Here is a 21,760-nt window from a genome sequence, read left to right as displayed (position 1 = left end):
TTTTATTGATAGAAGCAATGGAGGAATAGATACTGATGAACTGAATTTCATTCTTGATGTCGGAGTTTAAACAATTACCTATTTGTAAATAGTTTTATAATCATAAATCGACAAATAAACGTATTAAAAAAAAATCATTGTGTAAACTGCATGATAAATGAATGCATGTATGATAGCTTGGCTCACAAACTCCGCAGTTAATAACTATAGAACTTCTAAATGAATACTGGTTAGGGAAGATCCATAAAGTACGTCACGCAAAAATGGGCGATTTTCAACCCCCCCTCCCCCTTCGTCACACATTTTGTATTAATCCTCTAAAAATTTTATATGAGTCGTCACGTTGCTCGGAACCCCCCCTCCCCCCTAAAAGCGTGACGTACTTTGTGGATGGCCCCTTAAAAGCAAGGAAGATATACAATTGAATAAAATTAAGTTTGTATTGCATCAAAGTGCTGTAGCGTTTGATAAGTAGTCAGCAAAAATCAATCGCTCAACCAATAGAGAAGCCCTTCTTTTTCATTGAAAAAGGAATCACAATTATAAGCAAATACACACCCCAAATCATTTGAATAATCTTCATTATCACTTTAAATGCTGCCAAGAAATCAGTTTCCATTTCAGACAAGCTCTATCATCCATAAGTAGGGTTACATCTCCGAGACTTCTGTAACCTTTTCGATTCTGTTAAAGAATTTATAGCAAGACAATAAAATTGCTTTCAAGAATATTATTTTTGTGGACTCTTTTATTAGGCCCTGCAACTAGAAAAGCCTAAACTGAGGATTCTACGGACCATCCCTTGTTCTCCATGCCCATAAATCATTCCTACCACTCCCCTAATGCAAAGTTATAGAATGTGGTATCATAGGGTTTCGACTAATATTCCCATCCGAAGTCGCAATTTCGTCCCACCAAAGCTCATAGAGTGTCGAAACGCAATAGCATATTTCCGAAATAGTCCTTTTCCCTATCCCCTCCGGCGACAGCAATAAGTTGTTCCGAGAACCGAAAAAAATGTATCTCTCCACTGTTCCCAACACCACATCTCAATTACCCACAACCACACGACCGCGCCAACCACCGACAAATAAGAAAATCCTTCAGCATTGTCATGAACTTGTTATTTTTCATTTCTGGCACGGCATCGCGTCTCGTTCAAAGTGGGACAGTGGGTACATATCTCAAACAGCTCGAGCCCCATCTTGAGACATCCTAATGAATGCCACTGCTAGCACCGTCTTCGCTTGGACTGATTTCAAAACGAATGCCTTGGAATCAATTTTCTTTAGCGCAAACATTTCCAATCCCCAAATGGCGAGACGACAACGGAGCAGCACGGTCCCTTGATTGGGAAAATCTCTTTTTCGATGAAGGTCGCTCTACCGAATAATCAATACGGCGGAATGTCTAACCCTTGGAATCTGATTAAGGTGCCTTTTATGGCAGTATCTGTTTAATTTGGAAATAGTATTCATTTCGAGATTCCGTTGCGAATTAAATTATTCACAATCATCGTGTTGGAGGTATGTAACAGTGTTTCAACAGCTCAAAGCAAAAGCACATTGCAGAATACAAAGTAGTTTGCAAACAGGAAACCGTGCCAATGTGACTGTATTGTTGTTTCCAAAGTTGGCCGGATGTAATCAAAAAGCTTTTTCAAATCCGGCAGATGACCGCAATAAACAAAGGGGTGGCAGATGGGATCGAAAAACAAGAGATAAACTTATGAAAACAGTGCTTCATTGCAATCCGTTTCCGAAATTTGACTCATAAAATTGAAGTACTTCCAACTTGTTTTCGTGGTGCCACAAATGTGACTTGAATTTGTCGGCCAACTCCTCTTTCGCGTTTCTCGTACACGAGCTCGACGAGTAAGGTGATGTCTTGCTGGATCATTAGGCCGAAGGCTATTGGGCCGAACTGTCATTAGGTTGAATTGTAATTATACCGAACGGTCATTAACCGTAAAGTGGGAAGTGAGATGGGAGAAGTGAGAAAACTGAAGTGAGAAATGAGATATGAGAAGTGGGGACGTAAGAAATGAGTAGTTTGTAGTGAGAAGTGAGATGTGAGAAGTGAGGAATAAGAAGTGAAAAGTTAAAAATGAAAAGTGTATGTATGACGTGAGAAGTGATAAGGGAATGGTGAGTAGTGAGAAGTAATAAAATGGAAAGTGAGAATTCAGAAGTTGAAATCAGGAAGTGAGAAGGGGAAAGCAGAAGAAAGAAAGAAGAAGGGAGAAGGATTAAGGAAAAAGTAATTAGGAAGAAGGAAAAGAGTAGAAAAAAGGAAGAAGAAAGAAGGAAAATGCCAGATGGAAGAAGAACGAAAAAAGAAGAAGAAGAACAGAAACAAAAGAAGGAAGAAGGAAAAGGGAATAAAGAAGATGATGAAGAAGAAGAAAGAGTAAAGTAGAAAGAAGACATAAATAGAAAGGGGCAAAAGGAAAAAAGAAAAGAAAAACACCGTAGGAAAAAGAAAGAAGAAGGAAAAAGTGAGAAGGATTAATTAAAACCTAGAATAATTCACCAAGCGGTGATGGTGCATTTCTCGTGTATTATCAAACTAGTAACAAGAAAAGCACAAAAGCACAAAAATTGAACTTAAAGGTGATAGATCTAGGTATTTCAATCAATTCACACTTATTTGCGTTCATTTGAATGCATCGTAGCAGTTTTTGAAAAAAAATCCGATTTTGATTTGTTTTTCCAAGGGAGGACCTTTGGGATAAATGAAAAAAAAAACAATGTTAACTCCGGGCCAATTTTCAATAGCGAAAAATTAGGAAGGTTTCCGCGTCGAATGCCACCTGTTGCGAGCAAATGGAATGAGGCTAAGTAAAAAAAAGTTTGTCTCACAATTTTTTGCACACACACGTACATACATACATACACACATGCAGACATCACCTCTATCCGTCGAGCTAAGTCGATTGGTATATAACACTATGGGCCTCCGAGCCTTCTATCAAACGTTCGGTTTTTGAGTGGTCCTATAGCCTTTACGTATACTTACACCCAAAAAACAAATCTGACAATTATTGTATAAAATCTGGGCATATACAATTCTGTAATCTTCCGAAATTGTATATGCCCAATTATTATACAGTTTCTGTAAGGTTCTTATGCAGAACTGTATTAAAATCTGCCATCCGCTGGTTGGGTGAGTATACGTGAAAGGCAAAACGAGAAAAGAAGAAGGAAGAGGAAGAAAGGAAAATGGGAGAGCTGACTTCTCACTTATCACTTCTCATTCGGCTTAGTGACCTTCGGCCTAATGGCCTTATACTGTCATCGTGTGTTTGTTCGGGTGGGTATTAGACCTCTTCATGTTTTCCAAAAGTATCAAAAAATCAACCGGTCAGCCCAGAATCACAATTCTTATGCTAAAATAAGCCTTCTGTCAAATTTTCAGGTAATTCAGATAAAAATTCGAGGTGGCCCAAGTCGATTTAGTGCGTAAGTCAAGTCAAAAACAAGGAACTGAAGATGGCTTTACTGTTTAGGTCGAAATACGAATCTGTATTTATTATCAAGTGACGGAATTGAATGTGATGGAACTAACTCGATTTATAACAAGCTTAATTGTGAATTATTTGATCGTACAAAATGAAATTGCTAACAGAACAATAAGTTGACAAACAGGTCAAGTTCCAATTGAAATGTTGAGTCATTGAAGGAAAAGAATAATAAACGAAAAATGAAATTGTTCAGCAGACCCTACACATCACGTTTACCTGATCGAGTGCAGAGGCGTAGAACGTGCTATGGCTTTCAGGCGATTTTTTAATCTAAAATATTACAACTGACTAGCTAAAATAATGTAGTCTTTATCCCATACTAGCAGACCCGGCGAACTTCGTTTTGCCTTAAATTGATTTATTCTCTAATTAGTTCTCGTTTTAGTTTCATTTGTATGGGAGCCCCTTTTTTCAAAGCGAACCATCTTAAGAACCATCCCCTGCCAGACAAACCTCTGCATGCAAATTTTCACGGATCGGTTCAGTAGTTTCTGAGTCTATAAGGTTCAAACAGACCGAAGTTCATTTTATGTATATAGAAGAAGAAGAAGAAGAAGAAGATTAATCGGTAAAAAATTGGTATGACGAAAATGGACTTTTCAAAACATCTGACCATAAATGAGATTACCACTGAGTTGATTTAATCATATGCTTATGGTTTTTCGCGCTACGGTGCTAAGTGCCTTCTAATACTGGTCAATCAAGTACAAGCTCAAACAAGGGACTTTAAGGACAAGCATCTCGGAAACCAAAACAAAATGCACTCGCGTTTTCAAGGGCACACCACTCCATACGAAAGCATTGCACAACTGTCATTTTCATTATTCCACGCATGCTGTGACGCAGCAAAGCTGGAATAATAAAAACAAAAGTTGTCCGTTGCCTCCGTATGGAGTGGTGTGCCCTTGAAAACGTGAGTGAATTTAGTTTTGGATTCTGTGATGCTTGTCCTTAACAGAGCCATTCTACTTTTTATAGTAGATGCAAAACCAATCGACTTCACTGCAGACGGTTTTCAACCCTTCATGGCAAAACTTTCAAGACAAACTTGAAAGTGGATTACTGTGTTTTTCTTGATTAAATTTGATATGTGGCGGTATGATTGGTTTCTTTCAATCTACCATAACACAATCTGACTATAAATGTATAGCAAGTATGGAACCATTATACTTGTAGCGGTAGTAAATATAATAAAAATGTCACAGTAAAATTATCAATTTCTATTGCTAGGATGAAAGTATCATTAATTACAATAAACAGCAGAGAGCAATAAACCGCCTCCTGATATTTCTTTCTAAACGGTTTTTTATTCCCATTTTCTGGAAAACAGAAAAGAGCGATGGGCCATTCTCTTTCCCTAGTTATCTTCGATGCTGGTAACTCAAATATTTTGGGATGATTCCAAAATGCTATTGAGCCATAAAAGTAAATTGAACTTCTTTGGGAACTATTCTACTGCTTTGTCTATCAAATTTTCTGCCACCCGTCATTTCACACAGCATATTCAGGCGAACACACTCATGTTACACCGAAACAGTACTAAAGTTGCAATCAATCGAGTGAATCCTCGTTTTCCAATCAAGGATCGAGCAGATTAAGCACAATTTGCGAAGACACAAAAATAACCATAACCATAACCGAGGGGAGAACGGTTTAGTTCACACCCACGTGCCACGGCAACACTGCGCTAGCGAATAGCCACACTATAACGACAGTGTCAATGGCCTCACTTGGTCATTATTGTTAGGGATGATATCGTTATTTGTATACACTAGCCACGAACAGTGGAGCATAAAACGCATAACCCACATCACGCGTCACGCTCAATGGCGCCCGCCCAGACGGCAATCCAATATATTGCGATTAGGTTGAACTTGTTGAGTTTTTTTATTAGTAACCAAATGTTCGATTTAACTGGCTGTTCTACAAATTGTTGTAAGATACGATAATTCGAAATGGAAAAGGTTTATCAAGTCGCACTCGATAAATCTTAGCATTCCAATCATCCAACCAGAATGACGCTACATTGCATTGGCACTAGCCAAAGCGAAAGTTTCTCAACGCAAGCACGCTTATCCCACAGGGGGAGAAACGCTTTCCGTGGATGGATGCAAGCCGGCCAGTAGGTCATTATCACAGCCCATGGGAACTCACAGTAACATCGAGTAGACTTTTCCAAGAGAGTAAGAGAGAGAACATTCTCGCATTGGAAGCAGTATCTCTTCCGGAAAGGAGGGGAAAATCGATGAAAGCTTCGTGTGAGTGTACAGAACAGCTGTTGGAAGCTTTTCGAATTCGTCGATTCGAACGCATGGTTGTAGGGAGAAACTAAATAAAAATGAGAGGTTTATAAAGTGTAAAAAGTTCAAACTGTTTAACTTCGCACTTTTCATCTTTCGTGGCTCTGTTGAAACCTGCCGTTCTACAAATATTCTCATTGCAAACCCTGAGTTAAAAAAGTCATCACAGTTAAATGCTACCAATATGTAAAAATAGGATTTTATACACAGAGCAAAGGAATCAAATCGCATAGGTAGGTTTTGATGGCTTGGATGTTAGATATGTCTTACTGTTTCTCAAGGAAAATATTGATTGAATGAAAACGTTGAGTTATTGAGATGACTAATCCTCTCGTAAATACATAGGAGAACATAGAATACCGATGTGGATATTGAATGTTGAATCTCGCAAGCTTGCGCCCAAATAAGATAAGAATCTTAGACAAACGCAAAATCTCAGGTAACAGATATTAGGATTGGTATGCGATACATGTGAAAACATCCGCAGCCGGTGATTCAATCAATTGCTAATCAATTGCCTCCGTATGGTTTAGTAGATGGCAGTAGTTAGTCAACGTATGTATATCAATTCAAAAGGTTAACATAATTTTCAATAAAATTGGTTCTACACTTTTATTTGTGGTTAACTTATGAATTATGTGAATTGGATCCACAAGGAATAAATATGAAATTTCCGTAAATAATGCAAAAAAAAACAAATTCACCTGCTATAAGACGACTTTAGAATTATTCCATTTATTTTCCATCTCGTTGTTGTACGATACATTAGTTAAATCGGTCATGCAAAGTTCAAATGTCAGAGACAGCAACATACAAATTTTCATAAAGAATACGAAAATCTCTATAAATAAGGAAATTGATAATAAAGAAATAAACGTAGCAGCAATAAAAAATATAAAATTTTTCCAAATAGTGCAAAGTTTCCATTAACAAAAACAAATTGTCCAAAAACTGGAAATATGATAACATTTTTAAATGTAAAAATTGCAATTTAAAAAAAATAATTTTCCATAAAGAAATCAAAATCAAAATTGGTTGGTTAAAGCACGTACAGCGTACTGAGGGTCGTGGGTTCGAGTCCCATCGAAGGGAAAGTGGTTACATATTCACATATCAGTTTTCACAACATTGTAAATTAATGTCCAGTCGGGTGGTTTAGTCCCCGAAATATAGGCAATTAACTTTGATTGAACTGAACTTGAGTGGCGTGCTCTTGCCTACGCAATGCGGTCGGGTTTGAGCTTGATGAACGACTGGCAAAAAGCTCACACAACCTCACTTGATCAGTACAGTTGCTGATGAAGAATGTGTGTAGCCGTGTGTAGAAGTGTTGGCTCGACAAATGGATTGCGAGTGATTAGACTATGCGTCCAACTTGGGAATTTCGAGCTCATTCAGTAGCTGCTAGGTTGCAAAAACTGACGGAGGTCCTTCGTAGCTTAGTTTGTTAAAGCACCAGTCTAGCGTACTGAGGGTCGTGGGTTTGAGGCGCACCGAAGGGAAAGTGTTTATCTCCAATACATTTTTCAAATTAATATCTTCCACATAATGTACATATTCACATATGAATATTCAACGTTATTGTTTTTTCTATTTTTCATATATAAATATCCATATATAAAGCTATTCATTGATTCTTTTGTGGAAATTTGTTATTTTCTTTGCCGAAATTTTATTTTTGTAGAAAAAATATTTATTTTGCAAAATATGTTGTTTTTTATTTTTTTTTGCCTAATTTTATTTGCTAATTATCTAATACATGCATTCATCTCTTAGACTAGGTGTTCCGTGTTTTCTTAACACTATCATCCTTATTTGCTATGTTACTTTTTAGTTATTATTACACTTACATTACATTATTTCAATTGCCTCTGGCAGTTAGGATTTTTCCTCTGGTTTAATTGAACCATGTAGGAACTACAATGTTTTCTACTTAAACTAAACTTAACCTAATTTAAACTAAGGGTATAAGGAGCTAATCGTTGCAATAGAAGATTGCAACGATTTTTGTCTAAAATTGGAAATTATTTTGTTAGACATTTGTTGCAATGTCTCAATATTAGAAATTCTATGAAGTTCATTGGTACTATACCACGGAGGCAACTTCAGAAACATTTTCAAAATTTTATTTTGAATCTTCTGAAGTTCCTTCTTTCTGGTATTGCAGCAACTAGTCCATATTGGCACAGCATACAACATGGCAGGTCTAAAAATTTGTTTGTAAATCAAAAGTTTGTTCTTAAGACAAAGTTTTGATTTTCTGTTTATAAGTGGATATAGACACTTAATATATTTATTACATTTGGCTTGAAGGCCTTCAATGTGATTTTTAAAAGTTAATTTTTGATCTAGCAGAAGTCCTAAATATTTAGCTTCGCTAGACCAATTAATTGGAACCTCATTCATAGTGACAATATGTCTGCTAGAAGGTTTCAAATAAGAAGCTCTCGGCTTATGTGGGAAAATTATAAGCTGAGTTTTGGAAGCATTCGGGGAAATTTTACATTTTTGCAAGTAAGTGGAGAAAATATCCAAACTTTTTTGCAATCTACTACAAATGACACGAAGGCTTCGCCCTTTGGCTGAGAGACCTGTGTCATCTGCAAACAAAGATTTTTGACACCCTGGTGGTAAATCAGGTAAGTCAGAAGTAAAAATGTTACACAATATGGGCCCCAGTATGCTGCCTTGGGGGACACCAGCCCTTACAGGTAATCTATCAGATTTAGAATTCTGATAGTTTACCTGCAGTGAGCGATCTGATAAATAATTTTGGATCAGTTTAATGATGTACAGAGGAAAATTAAAATTCATCAATTTTACAATCAAACCTTCATGCCAAACACTGTCAAATGCTTTCTCTATATCAAGAAGAGCAACTCCAGTCGAATATCCTTCAGATTTGTTGAGCCTAATTAAATTCGTTACTCTTAATAACTGATGGGTGGTTGAATGCCCATGGCGAAAACCAAATTGCTCATCAGCAAAAATAGAATTGTCATTAATATGAACCATCATTCTATTTAAAATAATCTTTTCAAACAGTTTGCTTATTGAAGAAAGCAAACTGATTGGGCGATAACTAGAAGCCTCAGCTGGATTTTTGTCCGGCTTCAAAATAGGAACAACTTTGGCGTTTTTCCATTTATCTGGGAAGTATGCCAATTGAGAACATTTGATAAATATATATACCAAAAAGGATGAAGAGCTCTCAGGAAGTTTTTTGATAAGTATGTAGAATATACCATCATCACCCGGGGCTTTCATATTTTTAAATTTTCTAGTAATAGATCTCACTTCATCCAAATTAGTTCCCAACGAAGGGTCAAAAACATTATCTTGGTTGAGAATGTCTTCGAAGCTTCGTGTAACCTGATCCTCAATTGGACTAGTGAGACCTAGACTAAAATTATGGGCACTCTCGAACTGCTGAGCAAGTTTTTGAGCCTTTTCGCCATTTGTTAATAAAATTTTATTTCCTTCTTTAAGCGCTGGAATTGGCTTTTGAGGTTTTTTAAGAATTTTTGTTAATTTCCAAAAGGGTTTCGAACTGGGATCCAACCTCGAGACATTATTCTCAAAGTTGGTATTTCTCAGAATTACGAAACGTTTTTTAATTTCATTTTGCAAATCTCGCCAAATAACTTTCAACGCGGGATCGCGAGTTCTTTGGTATTGCCTTCTTCTCACATTTTCAAGACGGATCAGTAGCTGAAGATCGTCGTCAATAATAATGGAGTTGAATTTAACTTCACATTTCGGAATTGCAATGCCTCTGGCTTCGACAATTAAATTTGTCAAAGATACGAGAGCATTATCAATATCACTTTTGGTATCGAGAGGAATATCAACATCAAAATTCCTATCGATATACGTTTTAGAGAATCCCAATCAGCTCTATGATAACTAAAAGTAGAGCTGATTGGATTATAAATGGCTTCCTGTGAGATTTCAAACGTCACAGGAAGGTGATCAGAGTCAAAGTCAGCATGAGTTACCAATTGGCCACACAGCTGACTTGAATCCGTTAAAACTAAATCAATTGTAGAAGGATTTCGACTGGAAGAAAAACAAGTAGGGCCATTGGGATATTGAATAGTATAATATCCCGCAGAACAATCTTCAAATAAAATTTTGCCGTTGGAATTGCTTTGAGCATTATTCCATGAACGGTGTTTGGCATTGAAGTCACCAATTACGAAGAATTTTGATTTGTTGCGAGTCAGAATTTGAAGATCAGCTTTCAACAAATTCTTCTGCATTGCATTGAAAAGGCAAATAGGCTGCAATGAAGGAAAATTGACCAAAATTTGATAAGAAAATTATTTTGAGCTTTTTAGTGGAATGTTTTCACCTGTCATAAGACGAGTTTAAACAATCCCATTGAATTCCACCACTTAATTGTATCCTGACAGATACGTATTTCGACCTCAACAGTAAGGCCGTCTTCAGTGTCTTGTACTTGACTCGAGCCAAGTACAAGACACTGAAGACGGCCTTACTGTTGAGGTCGAAATACGTATCTGTCAGGATACAATTAAGTGGTGGAATTCAATGGGATTGTTTAAACTCGTCTTATGACAGGGGACCAAAATTTGTTTCAACAGAAACTCCCAAGGTTTCAAAAACTTTGGTTTCAAACGAAGAAAATAATTTATGTTTGATACGTCTATTAATGACAATGGCGACACAGGCGCTGTCAAGACGATCATTTCTGTAGATAAAATAATTTGGATCTCTTTTAATGGAGAGTCCTGGTTTTAAATAGGTTTCTGTTATAATGGCAATATGCACATTATGAACTGTTAGGAAGTTGAATAATTCAGCGGGCATTCCAATTTAGAACTTTCACACAATTATTTGGATCCATTAAAACGGAGTCCGATAACAATTTTTTGTGTGTACTTTATACCAACCTGAACAGCTTCTGGTATGGTATTTGCTTTGAACATTGCATCAATCATGTGATGCAATTGTTCAGTTAAAAAATCAAAATCGGAAGCTACCTGAATCGGCAACATGACCGTTATTTTCCGTTGGGACATGGGTATAAACCTCACTTTGAGAAGAGAAATTTTGTCTACCAGCAGCGATGTTTGCATACGCAGGTACATTGGAAAAATTGGAATTTACTGAAGTGCTTGCTACCCGTTGGCGAGCGGCAAAATTTGTTTGTGAATTGTGGTGGGTATGAATTGCTCGACCGGTAACCGGTTTCGAAATTTGAGCGTTTGAAAAATTTCTACCCGTCGAATCTGGGATCCGATTGGAATTTCCGTCATCAATTTTGCACGGGAATTCAAAACTTTTGCGTGAAGGGCATTCCCAGAAATTGGATTTATGATTGCCCCCACAATTTGCGCACTTAAATTTATTGAATCTTCTCTCACAGGACATGCGTCCTTGGCGTGAGAGGTTCCACCCCAAATCATGCCTTTAGCATCCATGTGACCATGTTTGGTTCCATGACCCCACTTCTGGCCCTTACGGCACTGGGTGAGGTTTTGAAATTTCCCCAGGCCTGCGGAAATGTTCCCATGTAACACGGACATGAGACATAATACAGGCCTTTTCCAAACTTTTCATATTATTTAGTTCACTTTTGTTAAAATGAACTAAATAAAATTCTTGAGAAATGCCTCTCTGGGAAGTACCAGAGTGGGATTTCTTTTTCATCTTAATTACTTGGACTGGTGAAAATCCAAGTAATTGAGAAATTTCAATTTTAATCTCATCCAGTGATTTGTCATCACTGGGGAGACCTTTCAAGACGACTTTGAACAATCGCTCAGTTTTGTCGTCGTTTTGTTAAATACTGAAGAAGACGTTTGCGATCGTCAAAGGATCCCGGCAAAACGCGGCAGTCACCCTTCCTAGCAATCTGAAATGAAACCTTGATCCCCTGAAGGTTACTCAAGATTTCATTCCGAAAGCCAGAAAACTCAGCAACAGATACCACAATTGGCGGAATCCTTTGCTTTTTCGCATGAATCGAATCACCTGGGCTAAAGGTAGATTCCATTTGCTCAATTTCATCATTAATCAAATCGAACTGATTGCTCAGTTCGATAGGAGAAGAAACAATGTCAACATTAGATTTAGAAGGAATATCTGAAGTCTCCAGCTTCCTTCTATTTTTTCCGCGCTTAGGCAGGACGGTCTTGAAACCTTGTTTCTTTGAAGGAAGTGGAGAATTCAGAGACTCCCCCTTCCTCTTGTTTTTGTTAATACTCATTGCTGAGCGTGGAGACGTGACCTTCTAAGAGGTTTTTTCCCAGAACGGTGTGCCTGCAGGATTACCATCGATTGTCGGAATTTTACTTCCGCAAACGGGTCCAACGTATCGTAACGGGATCAGTGGGTACAAATAGCGCTGAGAAGCACTGTTGAAATTAAAATAGCTTCGGGTAGTATTAATAACTTCCTTCCGCAAAGAGAGAAAGAACCGCACAGCACGAAAGCACGATGCGGTCTGATATGTTGTAATTCTTTATTGCTAATATTCAACTTTGGCATTTTTTTCAATGGAACATTTGTATTTCCTTATGGATAATAGGTACTTTGTTATGGAATTTTTTTCATTATTTACGGAAATTTCAATGCCTCTGGCACGAGAGCCTTGCGTGGGCAATTCAACTGATGTGTCATAAAATGTTTCAGCAAATTTGAATTTAATTCGACTTCTGACTGAGTAAGTTTCTAATTGAATGATTTCTTTATCATTTTCAGGTATGCCTCAACTCACGTTTGTCCTACATTACAAATATGGTAAGCAAAAGAAAACACATTGGCTATGTATTAATAATTTGTACATTGTATTATGAACAGAGTGCCATGGAAAGCAGCTCCAATTGTATTTAAACCATTTGTTCTCTAAAGTGAAATGGTGTCGGGCCATTTGGCAGAATGCCGTTTGGCCGAATTGTTGAAAACAATCCTTAGATTGTGAGAAAAAAAGTGAGTAATAAGACGTGAAAATTGAGAAGCGAGAAGTGAGAAGTGAAAATTGTGGAATTATTCATTATTGCCTTCTTTCTACTTCTTTTCTCTCCCTTCTTTCTCCTTACATCTTATTTCTTCTTTCCTTATTCTTCCTTCTTCCTTCTGCCTTCTTCCTTATTTCTTCTTTCTTCTGCCTTCTTCATTCTTCCTTCTTTATTCTTCTTTCTTACTACATCCTTCTTCCTTCTTCCTTCTTTCTTCTTCCTTCTTCCTTCTTCCTTCCTCCTTCGTCCTTCTTCCTTCTTTATTCTTCCTGGTTCCTTCTTCCTTCTTCGTTCTCCCTTCTTCACTCTTTCTTCTTCCTTCATATTTCTTCCTTCTTTCTTCTTCCTTCTTCCTTATTTCTTCCACCTTCTTCATTCTTCTTTCTTCCTTTGTCCTTTTTCCTTATTTCTTCTTCCTTCTTCCTTCTTCCTTCGAACATCTTACTTTTTACTTCACTTAATAAGGAAACAAATTTTAACCATTCGGCCAAATGACGTTCGGCCAAATGATCCTTTCGGCAAAACGGCATTCGGCCAAACGACATTTTGCCAAACGGCATTCGGCCAAATGACCCTAAACCAGTAAAATAAAACATTTTTAGTTTATATTGTATTGCTTCTTGCTTTCGTTAATAGACTTTTCGACAAACTGTCTACTATGACAAACAATTTTCACACTGCCAAAATTGGCATTTTGATAATGACAGCAGCTGTGAATATTAAGGTCACTCCTGACGGAATCCAAGTTCCAAAGTGTTCGCGTTTTCGGGGGCACATCACTCGATTCAGAGGCGGCACACAACTGTCATTTTTGTTGATTAAGCTTTGCTGCGTCGCAGCATGCGTGAAATATTAAAAATGACAGTTGTGCGTTGCTTCCGTATCGAGTGGTGTGCCCCCCAAAACGCGAGCACCTTTAAACTTGGATTCCGTCAGGAGTGACCTTAACAAAAACAAATTGGATCATTGTTATGTATTTATCTGATGGGTACAAGAAATCAACCACAAATTGAATCCGTTCTAGTTCCCAATGGCAGCAATAATTGATTCCGTGAAGAAATGTCGTGCATAGTCTAGTACGGTGTACAATGCGCTTTATGGATATTACTTTATAGGTATCCTACGAAGTAAACTCGCGGTCATTTACGGAAAACACAAGACAACGTTTAGTAACTGGATTACTGCATATGAAAGGAATGGATCTTACGGGGGAAAGCACAATGCAAATGTGACTCGAAAGTTTAGAGCTTACAAACGTAACTGGCTGGTAGATCTATATAAACGAAGACCTCTGCTCTACCTGGACGAAGCTGGAAAATTATTCGAGGAACAGTTCCATATGAAAATATCAGCGACATCCATCTGTCGCATAATTCACAGTGAAGGATTAACGTGGAAGTGTATTGAAAGAAGAGCACTGTAGGTTAGACAAGACGATCTATACATATTTTTCATGGAATTGAACTCACTACCATGGGATTATTCGAATTTATTGTTTTGGATGAAGTCTCATTTGATAACCGCGGTATGCTTCGAAACCGAGGGTATGTTGAGAAGGGATGGCATTTACGTGTTGTCCTTCTTTAGCTCTGAACAAGTGAGCTAGATGCTGTGGGGGATGATTCTTAAGTGTCTCTCGCAAGTGAGCCGTTATGGATGGAATTTGCCCAGAATGACCACGCCAGTCCATGTGCATCGAGATAGCTGTCATGCATGCTTCTCAGCTCACTTGTTATTCTATGACAGCCTGTGTTGTGGCTGCACCCGATCGATCACGATCAGAAGGATCAACTAAACTTTCTTTCAATGAGTTCCAAATCGTACGGTTGCTGACAGATAAGGAGTAAACATGCAGGAGATGTGTTATTTCTTTATTCCGCCAGCTGTGCAACAAACTGTCTCTTTCTATAACCCGGTCTAACGTGTAGTGCCTACGACCTGACTGGAAGAGCACAAATTTCCCGAACTCTTCTTCTGCTCCCCACGCTGGACAAGTTGTTCCGTCTGTCTTTACAATGAAAATTACCTCACGATACAGATGCTCCTCAGCAAGAATCCAAACCTTGTGTTTGAAACTTGCAGTGGTATTAGCCGAAATTTGCCATCGTACGATATATGATCCGGATTGGCCTTTGAACTGACGTTTATACACCGAGAACACAGAGAACATATCCAAAAATGTCGCCTTCCGAATCATCAGCACCAGCGTCACTTGCATGTTCCATTTCGCTGGTACTGTTGCTTAAGGGATCCATCAGTAACTGGGTACTGCAGGCATCAGGGAATCAGGCATTTGGGATTGCTTCGTCCATCGTGCATTCCTTGATACGTAGTTTTCTTTCCTGTTCAATTGGATTTTCAACAAAAATACACTAATAAGCGATTTAATTCACAGGATAGTTTTAATAATAATGAATAAATACTTACATAACAACAACAAAATCAATCGCAATAATAAAAACGCAGATAATATTTGGTCAATTCCAGCAATACAGATTTCTGTATTCAGTGTTTTTGAATCACAATTAAGTTCCATCAATATAGCCTTTATTGTATACAGGTGGGAACATCCCTAATAACATTTTGGTTTTATGCTGATTTTATAACACTCTTGAAGAGTAAAGTATGGTCTTCAAGAGGGTTATAAAACTTAAAATGTTATGATATTATGTTGGGACAATATTTTCTGAGCAGGGGTCTAATCGGACGTAAAATTTGCAATAGAGTAAGAGGAACTTTTTGATATGTATTTCTATTGTAATCATCAGTCGTCTGCAGGGTAGATTCGGGTATCAAAAGAGTCTTGGAGTTTTATCTATCATTAACTATTTAGCAACTTTGGAGGCCAAATAGTCAAGATCAATGATCAAACTTAGAACTTCACAACAATAATCAATTATTTAATTAACAGATATGATAGGATTTGCTCAACACGTTTAGCCAAAAGAAGTTTTAGGGTTCCCCCAAACACACACGACGTGACCGTCGCGACGCGATTCTATCGCTTGGCGACAGCGATTATGTCGCCATTGGTATGGAAGCGTAAATAGAAAATTGCCTGCAGTGACTCAGCGATAGAATCGCGGCGACTAGTTGTCGCCGTCGTGGCGATGAAATCGCTTAGGTCTGGGGGAGCCTTTAATGCCCTAATCTTAGTAACACAGGTCAAAAGCACCATGCGTCTCCATATGCGAGCGCCAGCACGCCTTGCGGCGAAAGATTGCAACAGGTGTTTGTTGATGCGACAATTGATAGTCACCATGTATTGATTGGAACTGTTTACATCCCGTCTGACCGCAGTAACGATGCGGCTTTATTATACGAGCATGTGGCTTACGATCGTGAACTGTGTGAAAACGATTCATATAATGACCGGAGCTTGATCTGTGGTGATTGCAACCAACCCCTCCTTCAATGGGCACGTCGTACGGGCGGTAATGTTTGCTAAAAAAACGTATCTATTCCCTCATCAAGTGCGGCTCAAATTGATGGAATGAACTTCTTAAACTTAACTCAAGAAAACTGGCATCGTAATCTGGGACGGGACTTGCAAAGAGAAAAAATGTAACTTCAACTGCAACCAGCAAGCGCTGTCACGAATTGTCAGATGCAACCAGCACCTTTTTTGTGTGAAAGTATTGATATCCCTCAAAAACTATTCCGAATGATTTTGTTTTACGAGTACTTTTTCACTTTGAAAAGTATTCTAGAATAGCCGGACAACTTAATATAGAACAGTTATGAATACGTGTTTTATTCCCGATAGGAAAATCTTTATAAAAATAAGTTTACAAATCCATAAATTGCAAAAACTTTTATTCTGCTCAGCAGATTCTATCCGGGATTTAGGTGAAACACTCAAGGAAATAGTTGATAATCGATGATCAACTGTGATGAAAAGAAGACCAAGTGTCAAAACAAGGAAAAAGAAGCCGTCTTTGCAGGTCTCGTCTCAGATCGTAATCAGCATGATCGTATTTTGAATCTAGTCTTCTGCTCGAACAGTTTCAAATCCAACATCAACACGGCGACCGTTTCACTGTTGCCTATCGACTTGCACCACCCTCTGTTAGAAATGATTTTTCCTATTCAACGTATTTTCCACTCTAACGACATCCATCCTGTGGATTTGGAACCGGTTCCCGATTGCTATATGATCGATTGTGCTGCGTTATTTGATTATGTCCGTGCCTTTGATTTAGGCTACCTGAGTGATTGCCAAGATATTCATGATATGGCGGACAGTTTCTGTAGTATCGTTCAACAATGACTGCAGCTAGTAGAAGCATAAGTCATTGAAAGTTAGTGGCGCTGTAGTCATTTGAATTATGTTGCCAAATTTAATTAATAAGCTTCAATTGGTCATAATTTATGTATCATGTTGAAGTGCATGTTTGGTTTCATCATCAACATACTTTGGCTGCCAGATCGAAGTAACCTAAATGTTTGTCACGCGAACAGGAACGACATTGGCAATTTTATACTTTTGAAACAACTCTGCAACTAAACGTGCCTCCAAAACGTCGTCCACTTTCGCTCATCTGGAGTACACCTTTTCTTCGGAACTTGAACGTGTTTAAAATGCCAGTTCGCCATTTTGTTTTGCATCAGTATTCGAGCCAGTGCAAGCAAACGGACGCCAAAGTTAAGGCTCTATGAACCGTAAATAATCCGATAATGACGATGATTTTATTCGAATACGCACTAACACTAATCAAGTTTTGAACTAAATTCAATATTTTGGGGCGATTTGCCGACTTACCTTCATCATTGCATATTCAAAACATTTTCATATTAATTTTTCACTTACCCAAACTAACAATTACTGAGGAATTGCTGGAAAAACGCTGAAAACTGCTTTTTTCCTGGGCCAACATTCGCATACTAACTCCGAAAGTTCGGAGCAAACACATACACACTCTCTTTATTTTTCACTTGATCTTTTTTCCATTGTTTCCTTGATTTTATCACTCCTAAAACATATTCACTAACCGACATTCACATTTTTCTTCAATCTTGACTACCAATTAATTCACTTCACGTCCAAAAACTAACGAAAACTGCTTTCCAAAAATCGAAGTGAGAGACAAATTTGACGACCGTATTGTGAATGCAATAAAATGCGGAAGACTCAAATTCACTAGCGCAATATGTGAAATAGTGAGTTCAAAATCTACGCGGTGCAACTTCATTCAATCCGAACAATACAACGTATACGCCAGCCAACACGCAAACAAAGGTGTGCATACACAAGAAAATAATCATCTCTTCGCCGTTGCCAGATTTATTTTTTGGAAAAAATCATAACTTTTTCTCGGATTGAACAAATAAACCAGAAATAAATTTTTAAACAAGTCTGGCAACATTATGCATCAGCTGGCATATTTTTAACACCCCCATTTCCACCCACCCCAGTTGTAAACAAAATTTGTTTATCGCTGCTGCGCTTTTCCGTACCAATTGCATCACTATTACAAACAAGCGATACAGTCATTAATTTTCAAAACATTGTGATGGAGTCTTGAGCCTTAAGCCTGCATCATTAAATGTACCTCTGGACCATCTCAATTTTACAACATTCGTGGTTACTCCTGAAATGATTATCGCTGCTGCCAAAAAGTTGAAAAGCTCCTTCTCTTTTAATCCTTATGGCATCCCATCTGTTGGGTTCTGCCATTGTGCTGCTGTTTCGCTGAGCCACTTTCCTCAATTTTTAATCGATCATTGGACGACGGCATTTTTTCGGATATCTGGAAGCAATCCTATATGTTTCCGGTCTACAAAAATAGTGATAGAAAGGATGTCAAGAGCTATCGTGAAACAACCAACTTGTTTGCAGCGTCAAAGTTATTCGAAATAATTGTCAGTGATGTTATTCTTACCCAATCGAAGAACTACATCTCTACCGATCAGCATGGTTTTATGCCAAGTAGATCAGTCACTACGAACCTCCTTAACTTCACTCACACTTGTATTACTGCCAGGATCAAATTTAGGCGGAAGGGGGCCCCGGGGCCGACAGTTTGTGGTGCCCCAAAATGTACAAAAAAGGTTGGTTTTGGTACATAATATTTGTGCGGAGAAATCGACTCTCCTCGGTTACTCGGGCTACTGGATATTCGTGTAATTCAGCGACCTCTTCGACAACGATCACTGCTGCAAAATCGATTTCATCGTACGTTATTTGCAAATAACGAACTAGTCTCTGCAATGATTGAGGAGCTTTTGACTTTTGCGAACCCCCCGAACGTTTTTAAATTATGGTTAAGAGGTCACTACTATTGTAACCGTTAGTTTCAGTTTCATTCATTAAGACTAAGTTGTCAGATGAATTATAACTAAATAAATAAATAAAATGCTCGTAGGGATAAAACAAGAAGGTTGAGATAGTTGATGCATAAGTATTAGAGGCCCCATACACGCTTCGACATGTTCTACAACTTCGACTCTGCCCTCAGGAAAGTTGGTTCTGTCGGAGTAGTCAGACACAAGTCAGTAGACACATGAGTACTAGAACGCTAGTAGCGCTGTAGTCATTCAAATTATCTTGCCAAATTATGCTTCAACAAGCTACAATTATCCATAATTTATGCATCATGTTGTAGTGCATGTTTGGTTTAATCACCAACATCGGTTTGACACTAAGTCTTGTAGTACCGGTGCTTTGGCTGTCAGGTCGAAGTATCCTAAATGTTCGTCACGTGAACAGGAACGACATAACCTGGATACCTGGTTGGCTAAAAGGTCGATACACCTATGCCTGGCATATAGTAGATCTCCATAATCGTCGGTCTTGGGCGATGTTCCTCCAGTTTCCCCGAACGCTTAGGGTCCCCAGGCTCGATTCCACCGCCTGCAGCCAGCGTGTTCGTAGCCATCCACGAAGTTGCCGGCCTCTATCTGGTTCTCTGTTGAATATTGTTTTCGCTATTCTTTCTTCCGACATTCGCACTAAGTGACCAGCCCACTGAAGTCTGCCGTATTTTATACGATTTACAATATTTTCTTCTTTGTATACTTGATACAGCTCATGATTCATGCGTCTGCGCCACACACCATTTTCTAGTTTCCCTCCGAGTATTGTACGCAGCACTTTTCGCTCGAAAATCCCGGAAGCTCTCCGGTCCGCCTTTTTTAACGTCCATGCTTCATGTCCATAAGGGGGCCACTGGTAGAATCAGAGTTTTGTATACAGCAAATTACTTTTCCGTCTGCATGTTGTGGGACCTCAGCTGGTTACGTAATCCGTAAAAGGCCCTATTCGGAGTCTTTCAGATCGCTAATGGTTTGATGTTTTGATCAACATGTTTAATTCAAGGAGGTATTTTATGTGTCAGATGTCCTCGTTTCTCATCAAAGTAGCCCAATTTCAAAACTTAAGAACATTCGAGATATCGTTCAAACTCAAACTAATCATGTCGATCACAATAGCTATATGAGATAACGTTGGCGTTGCATCACGTCTACTCTAAGATGAATAAAAACAGGTGATGCAGTATGTCAATTTTATGTAACAGCCGTCTTGGATTTTTGTATGAAACAACCACCGAGTTTGTTTACGTTTTTCACTGAAAATCGTTGTTCGTTTTATCGTTGTTCGTTATCTAATAAGAGCGATTTCTACAAACCCTGATAATGATATAGGCTAGATGTACCAGTTGTGGCTATAGCACCAGTTGTCGCACTAGTATTTTATATGTCAAATGGCCAATCAAATCACCGCAAACCAAGTTCATATCGATAAAACATATTCATATGATACGATAACACCTTTGATCTCCTCCAAAACAAGCGAAACCTAATAGTAAAAATTGATTTTGCTTAATTTTTGACGTCCTTTGCACCAGTTATCGCACTAGTGGTCCCTATTTGGCCAATCCCATAAGAAAACAATGGAATTTCTTAAGATTAGATTTAGAGACTAACAGTAAGATCGTGGGAAATGACGCGTCTCGGAAAACGGCAGATATTCCGTGAACTATTCGAGATATTTCCATTCGAAAGAAATTCAACTTGCAAAAAAGAGCTAACCGCGGTGGAGGTTGGTACTCGGATTCTGATGTTTTTTTTCGCAAACGTGACCTTTAAGAGGTATTATTGTGTAGGGGTTATCACGCCTAACTAGATAGTAGGAGGTAGAAAGGAATTTGATGAGCCGAAGTGTATGGAAGTGTAAACTTTGGACCGAGACTAAGCATAATCTCGACTTCATGTGGTAATGTTAAAGTGGTGGCATTGTGAATGGCTTAACATTACCACATGAAGTCGAGATTATGCTTAGTCTCGGTCCAAAGTTTGCACTTCCATACACTTCGGCTTATCAAGTTTCTTTCTATCACGTCATTGCCGATAGTAGGAGGTTCGAGTCCCTCCAAGACACGTGGATTCTTTTTTGCATATTTCATATCAATTTGTCCATTTCGAAACATGTGCAGTCCAACTTTAAATGTGTACTTCAACGCATTCCTCAAAAATATTGTTTCCTAGAAAGTTGTAGTTATCACTGCTCGGGTGCAACTACAAAATCTCGCACCGATTTCAATTATCCTTTGCTTTACTACACACATCAGCATCGTTATCAACTCTCGCCATCATCATTACCTGATGTTTTTGTCCGCCAGTGAAGCCCACAAGAACAGAAGTAAATGCAAACTCAAAACAAACCACCTGCTCCACTTCGGGAAAACTCCAGCTCTCCTTTCATTTATCCCTTTTCTCTGTGGAGAGTCATCAGAATCCTTTCTCTCTCCACCAGTAAGAGAAAAATATCCTTTTGGCCAACCACCTTTCGCTAACGATGATCATGGTGATACTGACGATGATGATGATGACTCCCACCGGGAGCCTCGTGCATACGAACCAGCTGACTAACGACGGTCAACCTGTCGCGGCGAAGGCCCACCAAACGCCGACTACTCCGCAGGTTGCAACCGACGCTGGCTCCGGCAGTT

At 38.5% G+C, this 21,760-nt stretch overlaps 1 protein-coding gene and 1 pseudogene across 1 annotated transcript in view; one reads left to right on the top strand and one right to left on the bottom strand.

Moving 5' to 3' along the window:
* LOC134217785 (uncharacterized) overlaps positions 1-21,760 on the top strand; it is a 244,528-nt gene that overhangs the window by 44,850 nt on the left and 177,918 nt on the right. The window lies entirely within an intron of this gene.
* LOC134216717 (uncharacterized) lies at positions 14,299-15,091 on the bottom strand (annotated as a pseudogene).

This window comes from Armigeres subalbatus, chromosome 2, assembly GCF_024139115.2.
Source record: "Armigeres subalbatus isolate Guangzhou_Male chromosome 2, GZ_Asu_2, whole genome shotgun sequence".
Classification (NCBI taxonomy): Eukaryota; Metazoa; Arthropoda; class Insecta; order Diptera; family Culicidae; genus Armigeres; species Armigeres subalbatus.
Note: the sequence above shows the minus strand (reverse complement) of the source record. Positions and strands in the feature narration are given on the sequence as shown.